Below are 16,085 nucleotides of genomic sequence, written 5' to 3' on the forward strand. Positions count from 1 at the left end.
AGCTTTATACTGTTCTGCTTCTTTAAACCATTCAGATGTATTTGTGAGAAATATCATTGTTAATATCAATTTTTATATCAAATTTAATATGAACTTTAAACCCTTAAACTAACTTAACAATAAAATGAAATGGAGTGACTATAGGAAAGTACAGAAGTTTGTGCTAGAGAGAAAGACATACAGAGAGGTATCAAAACTTCAGGGCACCGCCCACATGCCTTCATACCCACTGTATGCGGAGCATCCCACTTCCCCTGTGTCTGAGTCATGAAGCCTAAAAGAAGTGAGGCTATTCTTTTCTAGGCTTATGACTCCATTTATTCTCCAGTGCCTCCGTGCATGGGTTAGCCAACAGACAAACAGTGGACCTTCAATCACCCCCTCCCAAGAAGCTTCAAATACCACTGACTCTCCACTCAGGTTTCCACTTGCCGTTTGTTTAATCTCTTTGCCCTGCAGAGCTACACACATCCAAGGACGTCCCAATGGGATGGACTCTATTCCACAGCAGACGCTGCCACTGTTCTCCTAGTGCTGTGCTTCTCTATATGAAGTCTTACTTCGAACCTTAAGCTGTTGTCTTTAACTCATTCTCAGCATGAGGAAGTAGAACAACTCAAGGAGGAAACCATTCACAGCCTATTGTCCTTATCTACTGTCTCCTTTGGATGCGTGGAATACATTGAAGTTATCTTTCCTCATCCCGTGGCGGTGTTGTAAAGGTTAGGAGGCTCATAGAAAGCTGAGGTGACAGCTATTACACCACACTGGCCGGCATGATGGGTCCCTGAAAGGACAAACGGGAGAGTCAGAACCCTGTTTCATGACACAAAGGGAGTTTTTGTCTTATATGGTTGGGGGACAGGAGAGTTCATATCACACATCTGGAAGGCACTAGATAAAATTAACTTATAACTCAGGGAGGGTATCGTGGAGCTGGGCCTGCAAACTGCAAGCAGAGAAACAACACAGGTCACAGCACATTTGGCCTATCAACTCTATGAAGAGAAGGTGCAAGGGCGTGTGGCCTGATTTCTGGGAGAGAGAGAAAGAAGCTAGGTTCTGTGATTTAACAAGCAGAATCTTCATAAAGAGTCTCCCACCACTTCCTAGTAAGATGCCCATGTTCACTTTAACTCAGAAGCAACCTCCTTCAATAATGACAAGGTCCAGGACAGCATAATCCGAGAGTGGTGACCTCCCTCCCTCCCCCCCTCCCCCCCCCTCTCCCTCCCTCCTCCCCCCCCCCCCTCCCCCTCCTCCCTCCCCTCCCCTAGGGAGTGTGTGGTTGAGGCTGGGAGCCAGCACAGGGCAAGGAGACACTCTCTAGTAGCCTCTCCCTCCTGTCTGCACATTTCCTGTGAGCAAGGAAGTGCGATATAGAGGAAAGGTGAGGACAGAACAGCGTTTGATTGGGCAGCTTGGCTTTCTCTGAGCTCACGATGGCTCACAATAACTCTGTGTCTCACTGAGTACTTTTGTAGGCTCCTTGAAGTCTCAGTCCTCAAGTTGTCCTTAGCCTGGCAGAGGCGTTCCCATCCTAAGCCATGTGAGATCCTTCTTTACCACTGGCAAATCAGTTATTCATTGCCAGCCTCCCCTTTCTAAGTCACTCTCTTCTTCACCCCTCCAGGGTGCCCTAGCATCGCTACAGCAACAGTCCACATTTCCTACACTTACCGCCATCTCTCTGACTCTATATAGTGGAGTTAAGAGGCTATTACTGGATCTTAGTACCTAGATGTCCTTCAGGGGTTATCAGAAACTGAGAGAACTCAATCATCTCTATACTTCTGCCTTCTCAGGAACAAACTGGTCACCAGCCTTCTGAGAATGCCAAATGCAAGGTCAAGTTCAAATGCAAGGCCTTGGCTCTTTCTTCATGATTACTTGTAGCTGGGTTGACTGTACCCGTTCCTCATGCCTTGCATAGGAGGTCCTACTGGCGATAGGATGCTAAGGGATTCTTTTCGCCAGCTTTTCTTCCCCTTGTTCTCTGCTGTTTCCATCCTGATCCTCTCGAAGGGACTCGAGAGTTCCGAAATGAGGTTTTAATTATTTTTAATCCTCTCATCCGTGGCTCTATTTCAAACCCACACGGCTGCCTGGTACCTACTGTATTTGTGCTTCAGTTGACATAGAGGCCAGAGAAACCCCGACTCTCACATCCTGTTGCATAAGTGAAAATGGAATTTCTTTGGAGTGGTATTCGTTGTCATTACGCCAGGACCTCATTATAATCAACACTGCAAAGGAAATACCAGAGGAAGCAATAATGATCTGCCATTTGTTGTAAAGCCCTACCTAAGGTGTGTCTTTGTTCTATGTTTACATAACGGCAAGGTTCACTTTATAATGTAACTTTCCACGTGGCAATTGAAATAACAGACGCAGAGGTTATTACAGGACTAGGTCGGAACATATGAACTACCCATATGGTTTTATGTGCTCTAAAATAGCATCTTATAGTTCCTATGTGGGGCTTAAAATTCCCCCTTGGACTCACAGGGAATTGCAAAGTCTTTATCAAGAAATATTTTCCTGGGAAGAAAATAGTAACATGCAAAAGCACCCTGGGACTTATAAGCATGCCATATGCCTAGCCTTTCACACTATACTGCCTTTTATTTTGTCTGCTAGGGCTCTTCATTTCTGTCGTCTCCAAAGAGGAAAGACCATGTAATAGCTGGTCGGTGCCATTAGCAAGAGTGCAAGAGGGTGAGCTTTACTGAAGGGGAAGTGGGCAGCCATTAAAAGTTGAGAGTATGTGATATTGGCCCCGCCCTTCTGATAGATAAGGCAGGAACTCTTCGTTCTTACCCTGGGTAAAGGAAGGACAACTGCACCTTGACGCTGGATTTCACCACCAGAAAACAGAATTCAATCAAAAGTCAAACACTGCTCAGCTAGTTTAAGATAACGAGTTCAAATAGTCATATTTCAAATGGAAGGGCCTCATAGCACTGCTGACAGAGGGACAATTTATGGGGAATATGGAGTCTCCGAAAGGTAAAGTGTGAACCAGAAGTATCACCAGACTCTCACCAGACTCTCACCAGGCTCTCACTGACTCTCACTGGACTCTCACCGAGGTATGTTTGGGTCCATGAGGCATCTCAGTGACATCATTTAGATGCAAAGTGCTGTTCATTTCATTGGACTGTTTAAAATGGTCCTGTTTAGTGAAACAGGGGTAATTTCACAGCAAACATGAATTGCAATGGGTTATGGAGCCTCCTTTCTGAAGAGAAATAACGAGGTTTTCAGCTTGTGGAACAAAATATTTCAGGTATACTAAATAAAACACATGCCCTCTAAGAAAAGCCCCTCTCGTTCTTTGAGGGCACTCACTCTCCACAGTGAGAACCTTCACCTTACTCAATCCTTCAAGAATGGAGACGCTCATCCAGTAACCCTGCCAGCCAGGAAGGAAACAGACGCTGGGAAGTGTTAGGACTGAACACGGTGTTGACATTGCAATCTGAAACTACCCGTCAGCCTCTGGTATCAGGTTCACACATAATCTGAACCAGACAGATTTCTTTTGAAATACTGCTTAAAAGTGGCTTAAATTGGAACATGAACATTGCAAATAGCAGGGAAGTGATTATTTTCAGCAATCCAAATGAATTAAAAAGCATTAAAACGAAGTGACTCGTACTGCCTTTGCAAGGAGTGGCTGTTCCATGGTGCCTATTTCTGGAATCATGTTATTGAAGAACCAGGTACAAAACTCACGAATCTACTCAGACCTATACTTATCTATCTGTTCTTGTAAGCACTTTAGTAGGAATATGAGTTTTGTGAAAGGGGGCTCCAACTGCCCTGTCATGGAACTTTAACCTGTAAGTATATTTTTACAACAACCTGGTTTTTGCATCATTGGTTGGTTGGTTTGGTTTTTGCTATTTGGATAACCTTTATGGAAATGGAAATAGGTGTGTATTTATTCAGTTTAAAAATACATATATACACAGATATGCTGCTATAGCTAGGATGTTGCTTATCAGTCATTGACTCTGAAAGGCAGAATGACCTAGAATAACAGAGTGGGAGCTGTTCATGGAAAATGGGCAAGGATTTGTTTTGAAGAGGAAAATGTCTTAAGTGGATGTCACAGTTTCACTATGCCCTGAAACTGGAAAGATAGCAGGCGTGTGCAGCCCCAGCCAGCGGCCAGGTCCTACAGAGTCCTGTATGCACAAGACCTGTCTGATGGACTAAAGACCACAGAGACCCATGGAGTTTCACTAACAGACACTAAAACAGGCATCATTAAACTGTCTCAGTGATTAGAGACAAATCTCAATACAGCTAAGAAGCCCCCAGAAAATTGCACGTAAAACTACTCACCAATTTTCTTCCTTGAGTTTTCCTTCTGCTCTTCATTTTAACGTCTCTTACATTAACGTTAAAGGGTATGGGCACCTCAAAGACAAACTACATTTTGTCAGCAGGTAAAGACACTTCCCCGGGAATCAAATGGAGGAAAGAGAGAATGGACTCCTCAAGTTATCTTCTGATAACTTGAAACACCATTACGGACTTTAGCATGCTTATAGCATGTACCTGTTTCACACCATAAATAATCATTAAAAACAACAACGAATCTTTGTCTGACGCAACATGAGCTGCCAATTAAGGCCCGGAAGGAACTATGTAAGCCTTCTTTGTATACTTTCTTTTCCAAGGTACAGATTTTTCATTTTGTTGTCTACTGGAGTGCAAACACTGCAGAAGTAACCAACGGTACAGTGCAAGGACCAGTCTGAGCCTCAGCAGGCTGGGGAGACGGACATTCTATTCCGGGTCTAGTCCTTCTTTTACAGAAACGGTATAGTTCCCACCATCAAAAGTGACTGGGAAATTCAGTCGGCAGTTCCTCAGTCATTCCAAGTATGTTGTTCAAATGTGAATAAAGCCCGTGGGAGACAAGGCCTTGTCCATTCCTGTGTACCCATCATCCCAGTGAGCTGACATTCTTCTTTCTCAATCTTCCTTTATAATTCTTTCTATAAAAATATGATTACTTGACCCTCCATGTGGCATAGAACTGAGCAGCTCCTGGAGCCGAAATTTGTCTCAGGAGAGATTATTTAAATAAAAAAAAGTATATGATGCTCTTTAAAAGGTCATTTTTATTAAAATGAAATGATTTAAAATTGTGGGTGGTGGCTGGATATATGGGATATGGTGCTTGCTTGGAATAGCAAGGCATGTGCTCCAATCTCCGGCACCACAGAAATGAATTATTTTTAATTTGATGAAATAAAATTGTAAATGGACTCAATAAGATTATCTATATGCAGCCCAGACAGAAACATAAAAATCCTGTTAAAATTCTTGACTGTGGAGCTCGGGAGATGGCTCAGTGCTTAAGAGCATTGAGTGCTCTTGCAGAAGAACCAGACGTCCAATTCTCTGCACCCACATGGTGACTCACAACCATCTGTAACTCCAGTTCCAGGAGGTCTAATACCCTCTGGTGCACTCCTTTGTCGCCAGACACACTTACGCACAGACAGACAAGCAGGTAAAACATCCAAACACAGTAAATAAATAGATAAATTTAACATTGCTTCACTGGGACTAATGACAGAAATTCATGAAGTAATTAAAAGTTTGGGGAATGGGCCTTAGAATGCAAATAGATATAAACAACAGACTAGAAATGATTTGTAGTATATAGAGACAACCTTAATTCCTCCAGGATCCAAGAATACTTATGTATTTGTTAGTTTTTAGTCTATATCTTCAAGGTTTTAGAGAAACTTCATTACAGCTCAAGTTCTAGATTTTACACTAATCAAGAAGCAATCCACTCTATCTTTATTCCCTTAAGAAAGCCATCATTTTTCTTGAACTCGGTATTTTATTGTCCTTGTGTATTGTTTTGTTGTGCTCTGCCATAATCACCAGCAACTATTCAACCATTCAAACTCACGGTCGATCCACAATGTCCCCTGAGCGTTTCCCACAGGCCGTGGTAGTAGAGCCTGAGAGTGAGGCAGGGAGCACCCAGAGCCCATTCCTGTGCTATCTGCCAAGTGATTCCACTCAGGTGTGTGGGCCAGCATCATGAACGAATCCTGCCTGAGACCTGGACAAGGCTGACAGAGGAGTCGGGAGAATGAGCCAGGAAGGAGCACAAGAAGAGGAGAGCATGCAGCCTTCCTTCAGAAGAACTTGACCGGAGTGACTGAAGTGTGCAGAGTGTAGGACAGGAGCAGAGACCATGGTCACAGAACAAGTTCTAGAATGATCTGCGGGACAAGTACCCTAAGGCCCATCTTCACATTGTCAAAACTTGATCATTTCTTTATTGTTGTTAAATACTAGGTCTCATGTTTTCTAGACTGGCCTCAAACTCCCTTAGTAGGAGGGTGATATTGAGCTTAGTGGTCCTCTTTGTTTCCACTTCCCAAGGGCTGGGATTATAGGAGTGTACCACCAGAGCTGGTTGGGAAACCATGGAAGATTGGTCCACAGTTTATGCATACTGGGTGAGCATTCTGCCAGCTGAGCCAGACGCCAGCTCAGAGAAGTTCATGTCCTTCCCTACACTCTGAAAGACCCTTCCTAGAAGCAGGATTCTGATGTCCCCTACATTTGTAATTTGTGATTGGGTAATGGATTTTAGCCTGTCGACTCCCTAAAATATCCAGAAATAAAAAGAAAGGTCCACAGAAGAATGTCTGTTTTTAATCAAAAGGAAAAGCTATCATAATCAAAAAGCTTTCCTTTTTCTTATTTTTTTAAATGCACCATGAAATTTTATAGCCTTGAGAAAATTTTGTCCTCTGAATCTAGCCAAATAATCCTCCTGTCTGTTGCAGGATAAAAGTGTTTTGTGCTACATAATGTTTTATTTTTCTTTCCTCAAAACTTCCATAGAACTTTCAAACAGGCCTGAGACTAAACTCTGGACAAAAAGTGAGTGTCTAAACTGTTATAGTGTGAAACAGGTCGGAGAGAGTGTAAGAGAAAGACATAGTCTCATATCATTTAATCTAATCTCTTTGGCCATCATCCAACAGAAAATTTTCTCTGGGATGGCTCCAGTATAGTTCCTAAAAGGAAATATATTTTTACAGATATCAAATTCGACCTACTCTTTTCCAGATTAGAGCAATGTTATAAGGAATAAAAATTCTTCCAGCTTTTCATAGAGAGACACTTCTCCATGACTATCAACCTTAAGTAATTAGGGTTGGGAAACTGAGTCCACAAAGATAGAAGCCAGGTTCTTTTTTTTCTCTCTCCATCTTTATTAACTTGAGTATTTCTCATTTACATTTCGATTGTTATTCCCTTTCCCGGGTTCCAGGCCAACATCCCCTAACTCCTCCATCCCCTTATATATTGATGTTCCCCTCCCCATCCTCCCCCCATTACAGCCCTCCCCGCAACAATCACGTTCACTGGAGATTCAGTCTTGGCAGGACCAAGGGCTTCCCCTTCCACTGGTGCTCTTACTACGCTATTCATTGCTACCTATGAGGTCAGAGTCCAGGGTCAGTCCATGTATAGTCTTTGGGTAGTGGCTTAGTCCCTGGAAGCTCTGGTTGCTTGGCATTGTTGTACATATGGGGTCTCGAGCCCCTTCAAGCTCTTCCAGTTCTTTCTCTGATTCCTTCAACAGGGGTCCCATTCTCAGTTCAGTGGTTTGCTGCTGGCATTTGCCTATGTATTTGCTGTATTCTGGCTGTGTCTCTCAGGAGAGATCTACATCCAGTTCCGGTCAGTCTGCACTTCTTTGCTTCATCCATCTTATCTAGTTTAGTGAAGCCAGGTTCTTTTTATAAGCATATTGTGTATTGGTACGTTTCTTCCTAAAGTGGTATGGATATTCTCAGTCCCATTCTTTTCTTGTAGGGCTTAGCAAAGAAACTGCATTGAACATTAGGGTCATCACTAGATATATTTTGTCACAAATTAGGTTCATGTGAGAAGAGGGACCTTCAACTGTTCTCTATCAAACTGGCCATTGGAATTGTCTTTATCAGAACGCCTTGGCGTTTTCTTGATTGCTATTTGATGTGGGAGGTCCCAGCCCACTGTGAACAGCACCACCCCTGGTCAGGAGGTCCTGGTTTGTATAAAAACGTGTCCTGAGCATGAGCCAGAGAGAACCAGAAAGTGTCATTCTCTGTGGTTTCTGTTTCTGTTTCCACTTGAGCAACTACTCTGATTTCTCCCTTAGTAGGCTAAATAAACCTTTCTCCCTTAGGTTTCTTTTGTTCATGGCACTTGTCCTAGCAAAAATAAGGAAAGTAGAATGATTTGTGTGGGTTTTGTGGGCACAAGATAAGGGGTATAGTTAGCTTAAGTTGGCAAAACTCAATGGAAATAAAAAAATGCAGTGGGGCTAAGGACATACACCCAGCTGTGCCTACAAGACTCAAAAAAAGCATCTTTTTCTTAATTGAGAAAGCAACATAGAACAAGTGGAGTCTCCTTCTGCTGTACTGTCTAAGGTATGGTCCCTAACTCGGCCAGTGAGTGATCTCTGGTTCTGTTTTAGAAAGAGCCAAACCCCATGACTAAATTCAAGAATTGGAATGACCTTTAGACAGTAGAAACTTAAGTTGTTATGTTATCTATTGAGATGCTCTTCAATTATCTAAGCATATTTAAAAACCAAGGATACTCAGACAGAAATTGAAAATCCTCACTATCTAGCATAGCCTTTAAAAAAAAATCAATTCTTAACTCAAGACGGAGGATCAAAATGTGAATGCTTCACTCCTTCTTTAAAAGGGGAACAAGAATACCCTTGGCAGGGAAGAGAGAGGCAAAGATTAAAACAGAGACTGAAGGGACACCCATTCAGAGCCTGCCCCACATGTGGCCCATATATATACAGCCACCCAATTAGACAAGATGGATGAAGCAAAGAAGTGCAGAAGTGTAGATCTCTCCTGAGAGACACAGCCAGAATACAGCAAATACAGAGGCGAATGCCAGCAGCAAACCACTGAACTGAGAACGGGACCCCCCGTTGAAGGAATCAGAGAAAGAACTGGAAGAGCTTGAAGGGGCTTGAGACCCCATATGTACAACAATGCCAAGCAACCAGAGCTTCCAGGGACTAAGCCACTACCTAAAGACTATACATGGACTGACCCTGGACTCTGACCTCATAGGTAGCAATGAATATCCTAGTAAGAGCACCAGTGGAAGGGGAAGCCCTGGGTCCTGCTAAGACTGAACCCCCAGTGAACTAGACTGTCGGGGGGAGGGCGGCAATGGGGGAGGTTGGGAGGAACACCCATAAGGAAGGGGGAGGAAGGGATGTTTGCCGAAACCGGGAAAGGGAATAACACTAAAATGTACATAAGAAATACTCAAGTTAATAAAAAAAAAAAAAAAAAAAAAAAGAAAAAAAAATCAATTCTTGATTGTGTGAGAACTTCTGGGTTTCTGTTGTCATGAATGTGTTGTTTGATTTGTTCTGACTTCCATCACTGTCCAATAACCAATTCTAGGGAAGAGCTTTAACTACCCAGCGGTAAAGGGAAAATGGGAAGTGCAGAGATAGTTCAATCAATAGTTAATAATCTTGAAATGCAGTTCATGACCACTAAAAACACTCTGCTTCTTAAGCAATTTATAGCATTTAATTTGCAGTGTTGGGCACAGTTTGATCATTACTTCAATGAAATTATTTCTTTTAATCTTTAAACTATATTTTATTTATCCATCATGTGGGTGTATGCTTGTGTGCATATCATGGTACTCACATGAAGGTCAAAGGACAGCTAACAAGAGTCACTTCTCTCTTTCTACCTGTGAGCCCCAGGGATTAAATTTGGTAGGTAAGGCTTCGCAGGAAGTATTTTACCCACTGAACTATCTTGAAGCCCCTAAAATTTAATTGTATTAAAGGTATATTGGGTATTCCTCTTTTTATGTCCACCATGGTGATGTTAAATTCGGAATCTAAACTCTTTCCCATCCTCGGAACCCTTACAAACACATCCACATTAAGTACACATTGGAAAAATAAGAGTGTTTCTCTAAAGACAAAAGGAAAAACATCTGCCTTTGAATGCTTTTAAGACACTGCTTAAATTGGCATGCAATTCACATTAGTCCTGTAGTGTTCTAGCTTGCACACACATGTGGACATTCTATGGGTTCACACAGAGCTTAGCTGCTGTGGGAGTGGGTATGTGTGTGGGGGGGGGTATACGTACCTGTCAGATCCAAGCTACTCCCTTTCAATTTTAGGTAAACTGTCTTAAAGTTCATTTACACACACACACACACACACACACACACACACACACACACAGAGAGAGAGAGAGAGAGAGAGAGAGAGAGAGAGAGAGAGAGAGAGAGAAACAGGTCCCCACTATTTTAAACATTTCAATTGAGTCACAGAATGGGGGTGGAGTCATAGTCTACATAAAAATAAAATTAAATGTGATCTTTCTAGATACACATCCTAGAAGAGAAAAATTCAATTAAAAAATAATGATGAAGTAGAAATCATCTCCCTTTTTGCTTTTTGCAGTGACAGTAGTAGGCGATAGGGAAATATCGGCAGTCGTCGAGCAGTCTGTCATAAAGACCTGTGATTTGGTGAGTGGCTTACCAGTCAGCACAGCAACACAAACAATAGAGTCTCTTATCTGCAAAAGCCAGGTTCGGGCTTAGTGGAGGGAATTGGCAGCCACCCCTCTCCACATAGCAACTGGACAAATATTGTTCCAGTGCCCTGAGTGACCAATGAGAATTAAGACAGTGCTTTCGAAGCTTCTCAATACAAGCAGTGTTAGGCAGCCTTTCTATCACTCTCCTGCCTTTCTCATTTAATCTTTCCCATGTCAAGAGTGTGAGCTCATCTACAGCCTGTAAAGACTTGGGGACTTTTATAAAGGGAAAATATTACAAAATTTGCTTCAAGAACAACTTCGGTAGGCATTTCTGTTTAATTGCTGGCTACTTGTTCATGTTGTGGGGCTTGAGAAGAACTATAGTATTTCTATCATGTTCATCATGGGCATCTCTAAATGTCAGTGTGTCAATCAGCGGTCATGATGCTTTTTATGATTCTAGAATGAATAAAAGTTAAGTGGGAAGCAGATTCCTAATCACTTAATGAATTGACTGGGATCCCTGTTCTGAAATGCTGGCAGAAAATGTTCTGGAACCGGTTCCTGTGCTGTATAGTAAATCAGAATCAGCCTTGAGCCCACCAGGCTGTTACTGAAACTTCACTGTGTTGACCTCAGCCTTCATTGACTCCTCGGCTGCCTTCATGTTCTAATGCAGAAGGGAAAATGCTAAGAGCTGTGGCTTGGGGTAAGGCAGAGAAGGAGCCTTGAGTCAAATAGCAGGGGTTGATGTTTCTTTGCAGTTGTAAAAGAAGGGTTGTGGATTTAAAACCACAGTGTGTCACTGGATTTCCTGGCTTTTCCTTCTACTTGAGCCTTACCCCCTTGTTTTTGACAGGGACTAGCATATAAGCCATGATGTCCAGTGTAGCTGGATATTGTTATTATCACCAAGAACTAGGGCTTCACATTACCTCTGCAGATGCAGAAACGTTGGTTATTAATTGAAAGCCGCTGACTTTAGTGGAACAGTTCAACTGTCTGTGCTACAGGCTTTACTAATAGGAAAAGAGAAAAGCTACCTTAGAAATTGTCCGTCAATGGGTTTATTTTACTTTAAAACCAAATTCATACTGTTTTTATAGATGCCTAGATGTTTGGACTATGTTTTTAGCTCAACAGAAAACCCCCACAATGCAAACTCACTCTGGCCACCTAAGAATTCTGTCATAGAAGCGGCGTGCTTTGTCTCCCTTGTGGGTTTTCAAACTTGGCCACATGGTATTTTCAAGTTGGCAGAATAATACCTTCTAGACAGGCTGTAAGACTCTGCTTAATTGAGTACAGCAGGTTAATAAAAGTGCCAATGTTCCTTAAAAACCAAAACCCAAATGCTCCGTGGACCTAAAGCAAATGCTACATATTAGATTAAACTGCCAGTTGCAGTTCTCCATGTTTATCTTCTGAGATAGGAATAAAATTATAGTGTGTTACCATAGCAGCATCTGTAACATTTTAGGAGACAAAAGATCCTTTTTTCCACATGAAGATCCAAGCCAGAAGCATTATCCATTAAAGAAAGCAAATAAGGCTAGAGGGACATATTTTTTTTACAATCATATTATGGAAATACGAAAGTTCCAGTGTCCGGAGGTCAGTGTGGAACACAGCTGTACACATTCACTTTTGTCCTGGATTGACATCCCTGGGTCAGTCCTGAATATTGATCAGCCCTCGTTCTCCAACACCCTAGAAGTGGAAACTCAGTGTCCCGTCCACATTTTTTTTTCTCAAAGCACATGTTAGGGCTGGGAAGTGGGGACTAGAGCCCTATGCTTTGTGAAGCTTTCATTTATGCTGCTTGCCCAGCACCATTTCTAATCTTGTCTTTATTCTCTGGAGCTTATTCCTTTGGCTTCTTTACCATGGCTGAGCTCTTCTCATCTGCAGAGAAGGGGCTGGACTCTTCAGGGCTGTGAGTGTCCTCTGTCCCCCTTTAGAACTCACTTCTCTATCTTTCCTTCTCCTTAGCCTCCTGCTCGGAACACATGCCAGTCTCCTTGCCCGCTTCATCTACAGGAAACCCTGGGAACACTCTGTAGAAGACTATAAGTGGATTTATTTTAGAATTAAAAACAAAAACAAAAACCTTCCTCCCTAAATTGAACAGTGTTCTACATGTTATCATGTAATTTCTCAATCAAATGTACCCATTTTAATCAACCTTGGGCTTTTCTTGGCATAACTTATCAATTAGTTAGTAGTTGATCAAAAATTACTTTAATGACAGTCCTTGAACTTATTTTCATTTCAGTGAAGTGCCAAGGTGTAACTTTTCTTAAATTTTAAATTTTGAAACCTGAAATGATTCTTTCACAAATCATTATTTTATTATTTTTATCTGTGTGTGTGTGTGTGTGTGTGTGTGTGTGTGTGTGTGTGTGTGTGTGTGTGCTCGCGTATGATGTATGGGCATGCATACCACAGTGCATATGTGTATATCAGAATTCTCAGGGAAGCTATTACTTTCCTGTTACCTTTCTGGGATTCCAGCAATTGAACTCAGATCCCACTGATTTGGCATCCACCATCTCTACCCAATGGATCATCTTGCTGACCCACGATTTTAGCATATTTTTAGAGCACTGATTTTCTTGAGCTGAATCCAGGATTAGTGTTCAAATTTCATGCTGCATGCACATCAGTCTTCAAGAATTGCTTTCTGACGAGATTGCTAGACTATAATTTCTTATAGTTTCCCCCTTCAGATTTTAAACTTGTAGATAAATTGCTAAGTTACAGGGTTTTTTTTCCTTTCTTTATATTAAAAACATTACCAGTACCGGTCTAAGTAGCTGTTTGAGACATTCTGTCAAGGGAGAAAATGAAAAGATGGATTAAGTCACCCAATATTTAAACTACTGCAGAAAATATTCCATATAGTGCACCCATGTTCAGAAACTTAACCAAAATGTGGATTAAATCCTGGTAAATCTATTGGTAGGAGAATGGGTTAAAATATTATGTGTAGATATGATGGAATAGCATTCAGTCTTAAACAGGAAGGAAACTCTGACATAATTCTGGCTGCAATGTTAAGTGAAATAAGCCAATTACCAAAAGGAGAAATCATGTAAGATTCTTCTTATATGAGGTACTTGGAGTCTATCAGTTCCTAGAATAGTATGAGAGTGGGGAGAGATCACCACACTGCCGGAGAGTGAAATCAAAGTAGATGGTGAGCTGAAACTAAGCAAGAATGAACTAGAGATGTCTGAAAGCTGAGAAGAAAGTAGAAGGGAAAGCAGCCCAGCAGAATGAGGTCAGTGAGGAACAGCGAAGCCAGGCTGCTGCTGTCCCCGCCAACCACACTACTGACAATGGTGTGCCATGAAGCTGAGAAGACTCTGAACCCAAACCAAGATCCATACTACAAGATCCATCGCCAAACAGTCCACCAGGTAAAGGTCATTGGGGAGAACCCAGACCCACACAAGTTCCATGTGGATATGTCACTCAGTCAGCTCATCCAAGAATACAGTCGCCTGCAGTCCATGGACCTGACGGATGTTCTGTGACATTCAAGGAAAGGGGGGTCAGGTCAAGTTACAAGTCATGGCCAACTCCAGGAAATCAGAGGAAGAATTTGTTCATATCAATAACAAACTGCACCAGTTTGTTACTAATCATCGTTCAGGGGAATCCTGGGGAAACCAGGCAGGGTAAGTTGAGCAGCATCCCCTGTGAAATCACACTTTGTCTCTGTGCTTCCATATGTTGCCTCATCGTCACTGTGACAAAGAAACAAGGTATCTTCAGAGATACTTGGGTGTGATATGGAAGGACTTTGTGAGGCAGAAGTTTATCATCTGTCCTACGATCATCACACCTATAAGGAATTTCTTGGATGAGCTGCAATCCCTAGATGGTCTAACAATGACCATCATTCCAGGGTGAGCTGTGACCAAGCCTTTCATCATCTATCATAATGAGTGGGACATGAACTTATATGTGAGCATTGCTCCAGAACTCTACTATAAGATGCTGGCAGTTGGTGGCATTGACCAGATTTATGAAATTGGGCTCCAGTTCCAGAATGAAGGGATTGATTGACTCACAATCCTGAGTTCACCATTTGTGATCTCATAGATCGTCATGATCTATGCAGACACTCATGACCTCATGGAGAGCTCAGAGAAGATGCTGTCTTTGATGGTGAAAAGCATACAGGCAGTTACCACCAAGATCACCTACCACCCAGATGGGCCAGAAGGCCAAGCCTATGGATTGATTCACCCTACCTTTCCTAAGAAATCAGCCGGGTAGAAAAGCTTGAGACAGCACTAGGTGTGAAGCTGCCAGAAACCAGTCCCTTCAAAACTGAAGAAACTCAAAAATGACTTGACATTTGTGTTGCAAAAGCTGTCGAATGCTCCCCACCTTGGACCACAGCCAGGGTCCTTGATAAGCTTGTTGGAGAGTTCCTCAAGGTGACATGCATCAGTCCTACATATATTGGTGATCACTCACGGATTGTGAGCCCTTTGGTCAAATGGCACTGCTCCAAAGAGGGTCTAACGGGAACACTTTGAGTATGCAGTATCTACACTAAGCTCAAAGATCCTATGCAGCAGCGACAGCTGTTTAAAGAACAGGCCAAGGCCAGGGTTGCTGGTAATGATGAAGCCATGTTCATAGATGAGAACTTCTCTACTGCCCCGGAATAAGGGCTATGAGCAGGAGCTGCCTGGGGCATAGGTATCAATCAAATTCCATTTTCTCCTAGATTCCAACAAAATCAAGGAATTACTTTCGCTTCCTGCCATGAAGCTTGAAGACAAGAAGGAAACTGCAACCACCACTGAAACCCCAGAAAGCAGAGTGGCCATCCCCTCTGTCTAGAAGATACACTCAACTCTGGTGTCTGTACATGTCAGCAGAAGATCTGGTCTGAGGAGTTCATGTGCAGTTTCATCCATCTGGCCACTGCAGTCCAACCGCCACAGAGAGAGGAATTAAAGAGTTTCTTTGTATTCCTTGTTGCCTAATGAACATTCCTCTCTTTATCTAGAAAAAAAAAAGAAGAAAAGGAAGGAGGGAGGGAGGGAGGGAGGGAGGGAGGGAAGGAAGGAAGGAAGAAAGAAAGAAAGAAAGAAAGAAAGAAAGAAAGAAAGAAAGAAAGAAAGAAAGAGAAAGAAAGGAGGAAGGAAGGAAGAAGCAGATAGAAATACAATGGTGATTATGTATGAGGTTGAGTTATTAGCAATGTCAGGTGGCTATAGAGCCTCCATTTTGGAAAATGGAATGAGTTTGGGAATGAGGACTGGTGACAGTGACACAGAGGTGCAGCCATACCCAGCACCACTGAATCGCACATTTAAACATGAATAAAATAGGAAGTTTACATTGTATATATTTATCACATTAAACAAATATGTATCAGAAGAGGGTATTCATTATTTTTTTTAAAAAAAATGTGCCTGTGTTCAACTTGGGGATTTATAATACGGGCATAAAAGCTAA

The 16,085-nt window shown here is 42.2% G+C and overlaps 1 pseudogene; it reads left to right on the forward strand.

Moving 5' to 3' along the window:
• Positions 1 to 5,956: 5,956 nt before the first annotated feature.
• On the forward strand, positions 5,957 to 15,464 carry LOC116914993 (annotated as a pseudogene).
• The last annotated feature ends 621 nt before the right edge of the window (positions 15,465 to 16,085 follow it).

This window comes from Rattus rattus, chromosome 13, assembly GCF_011064425.1.
Source record: "Rattus rattus isolate New Zealand chromosome 13, Rrattus_CSIRO_v1, whole genome shotgun sequence".
Classification (NCBI taxonomy): Eukaryota; Metazoa; Chordata; class Mammalia; order Rodentia; family Muridae; genus Rattus; species Rattus rattus.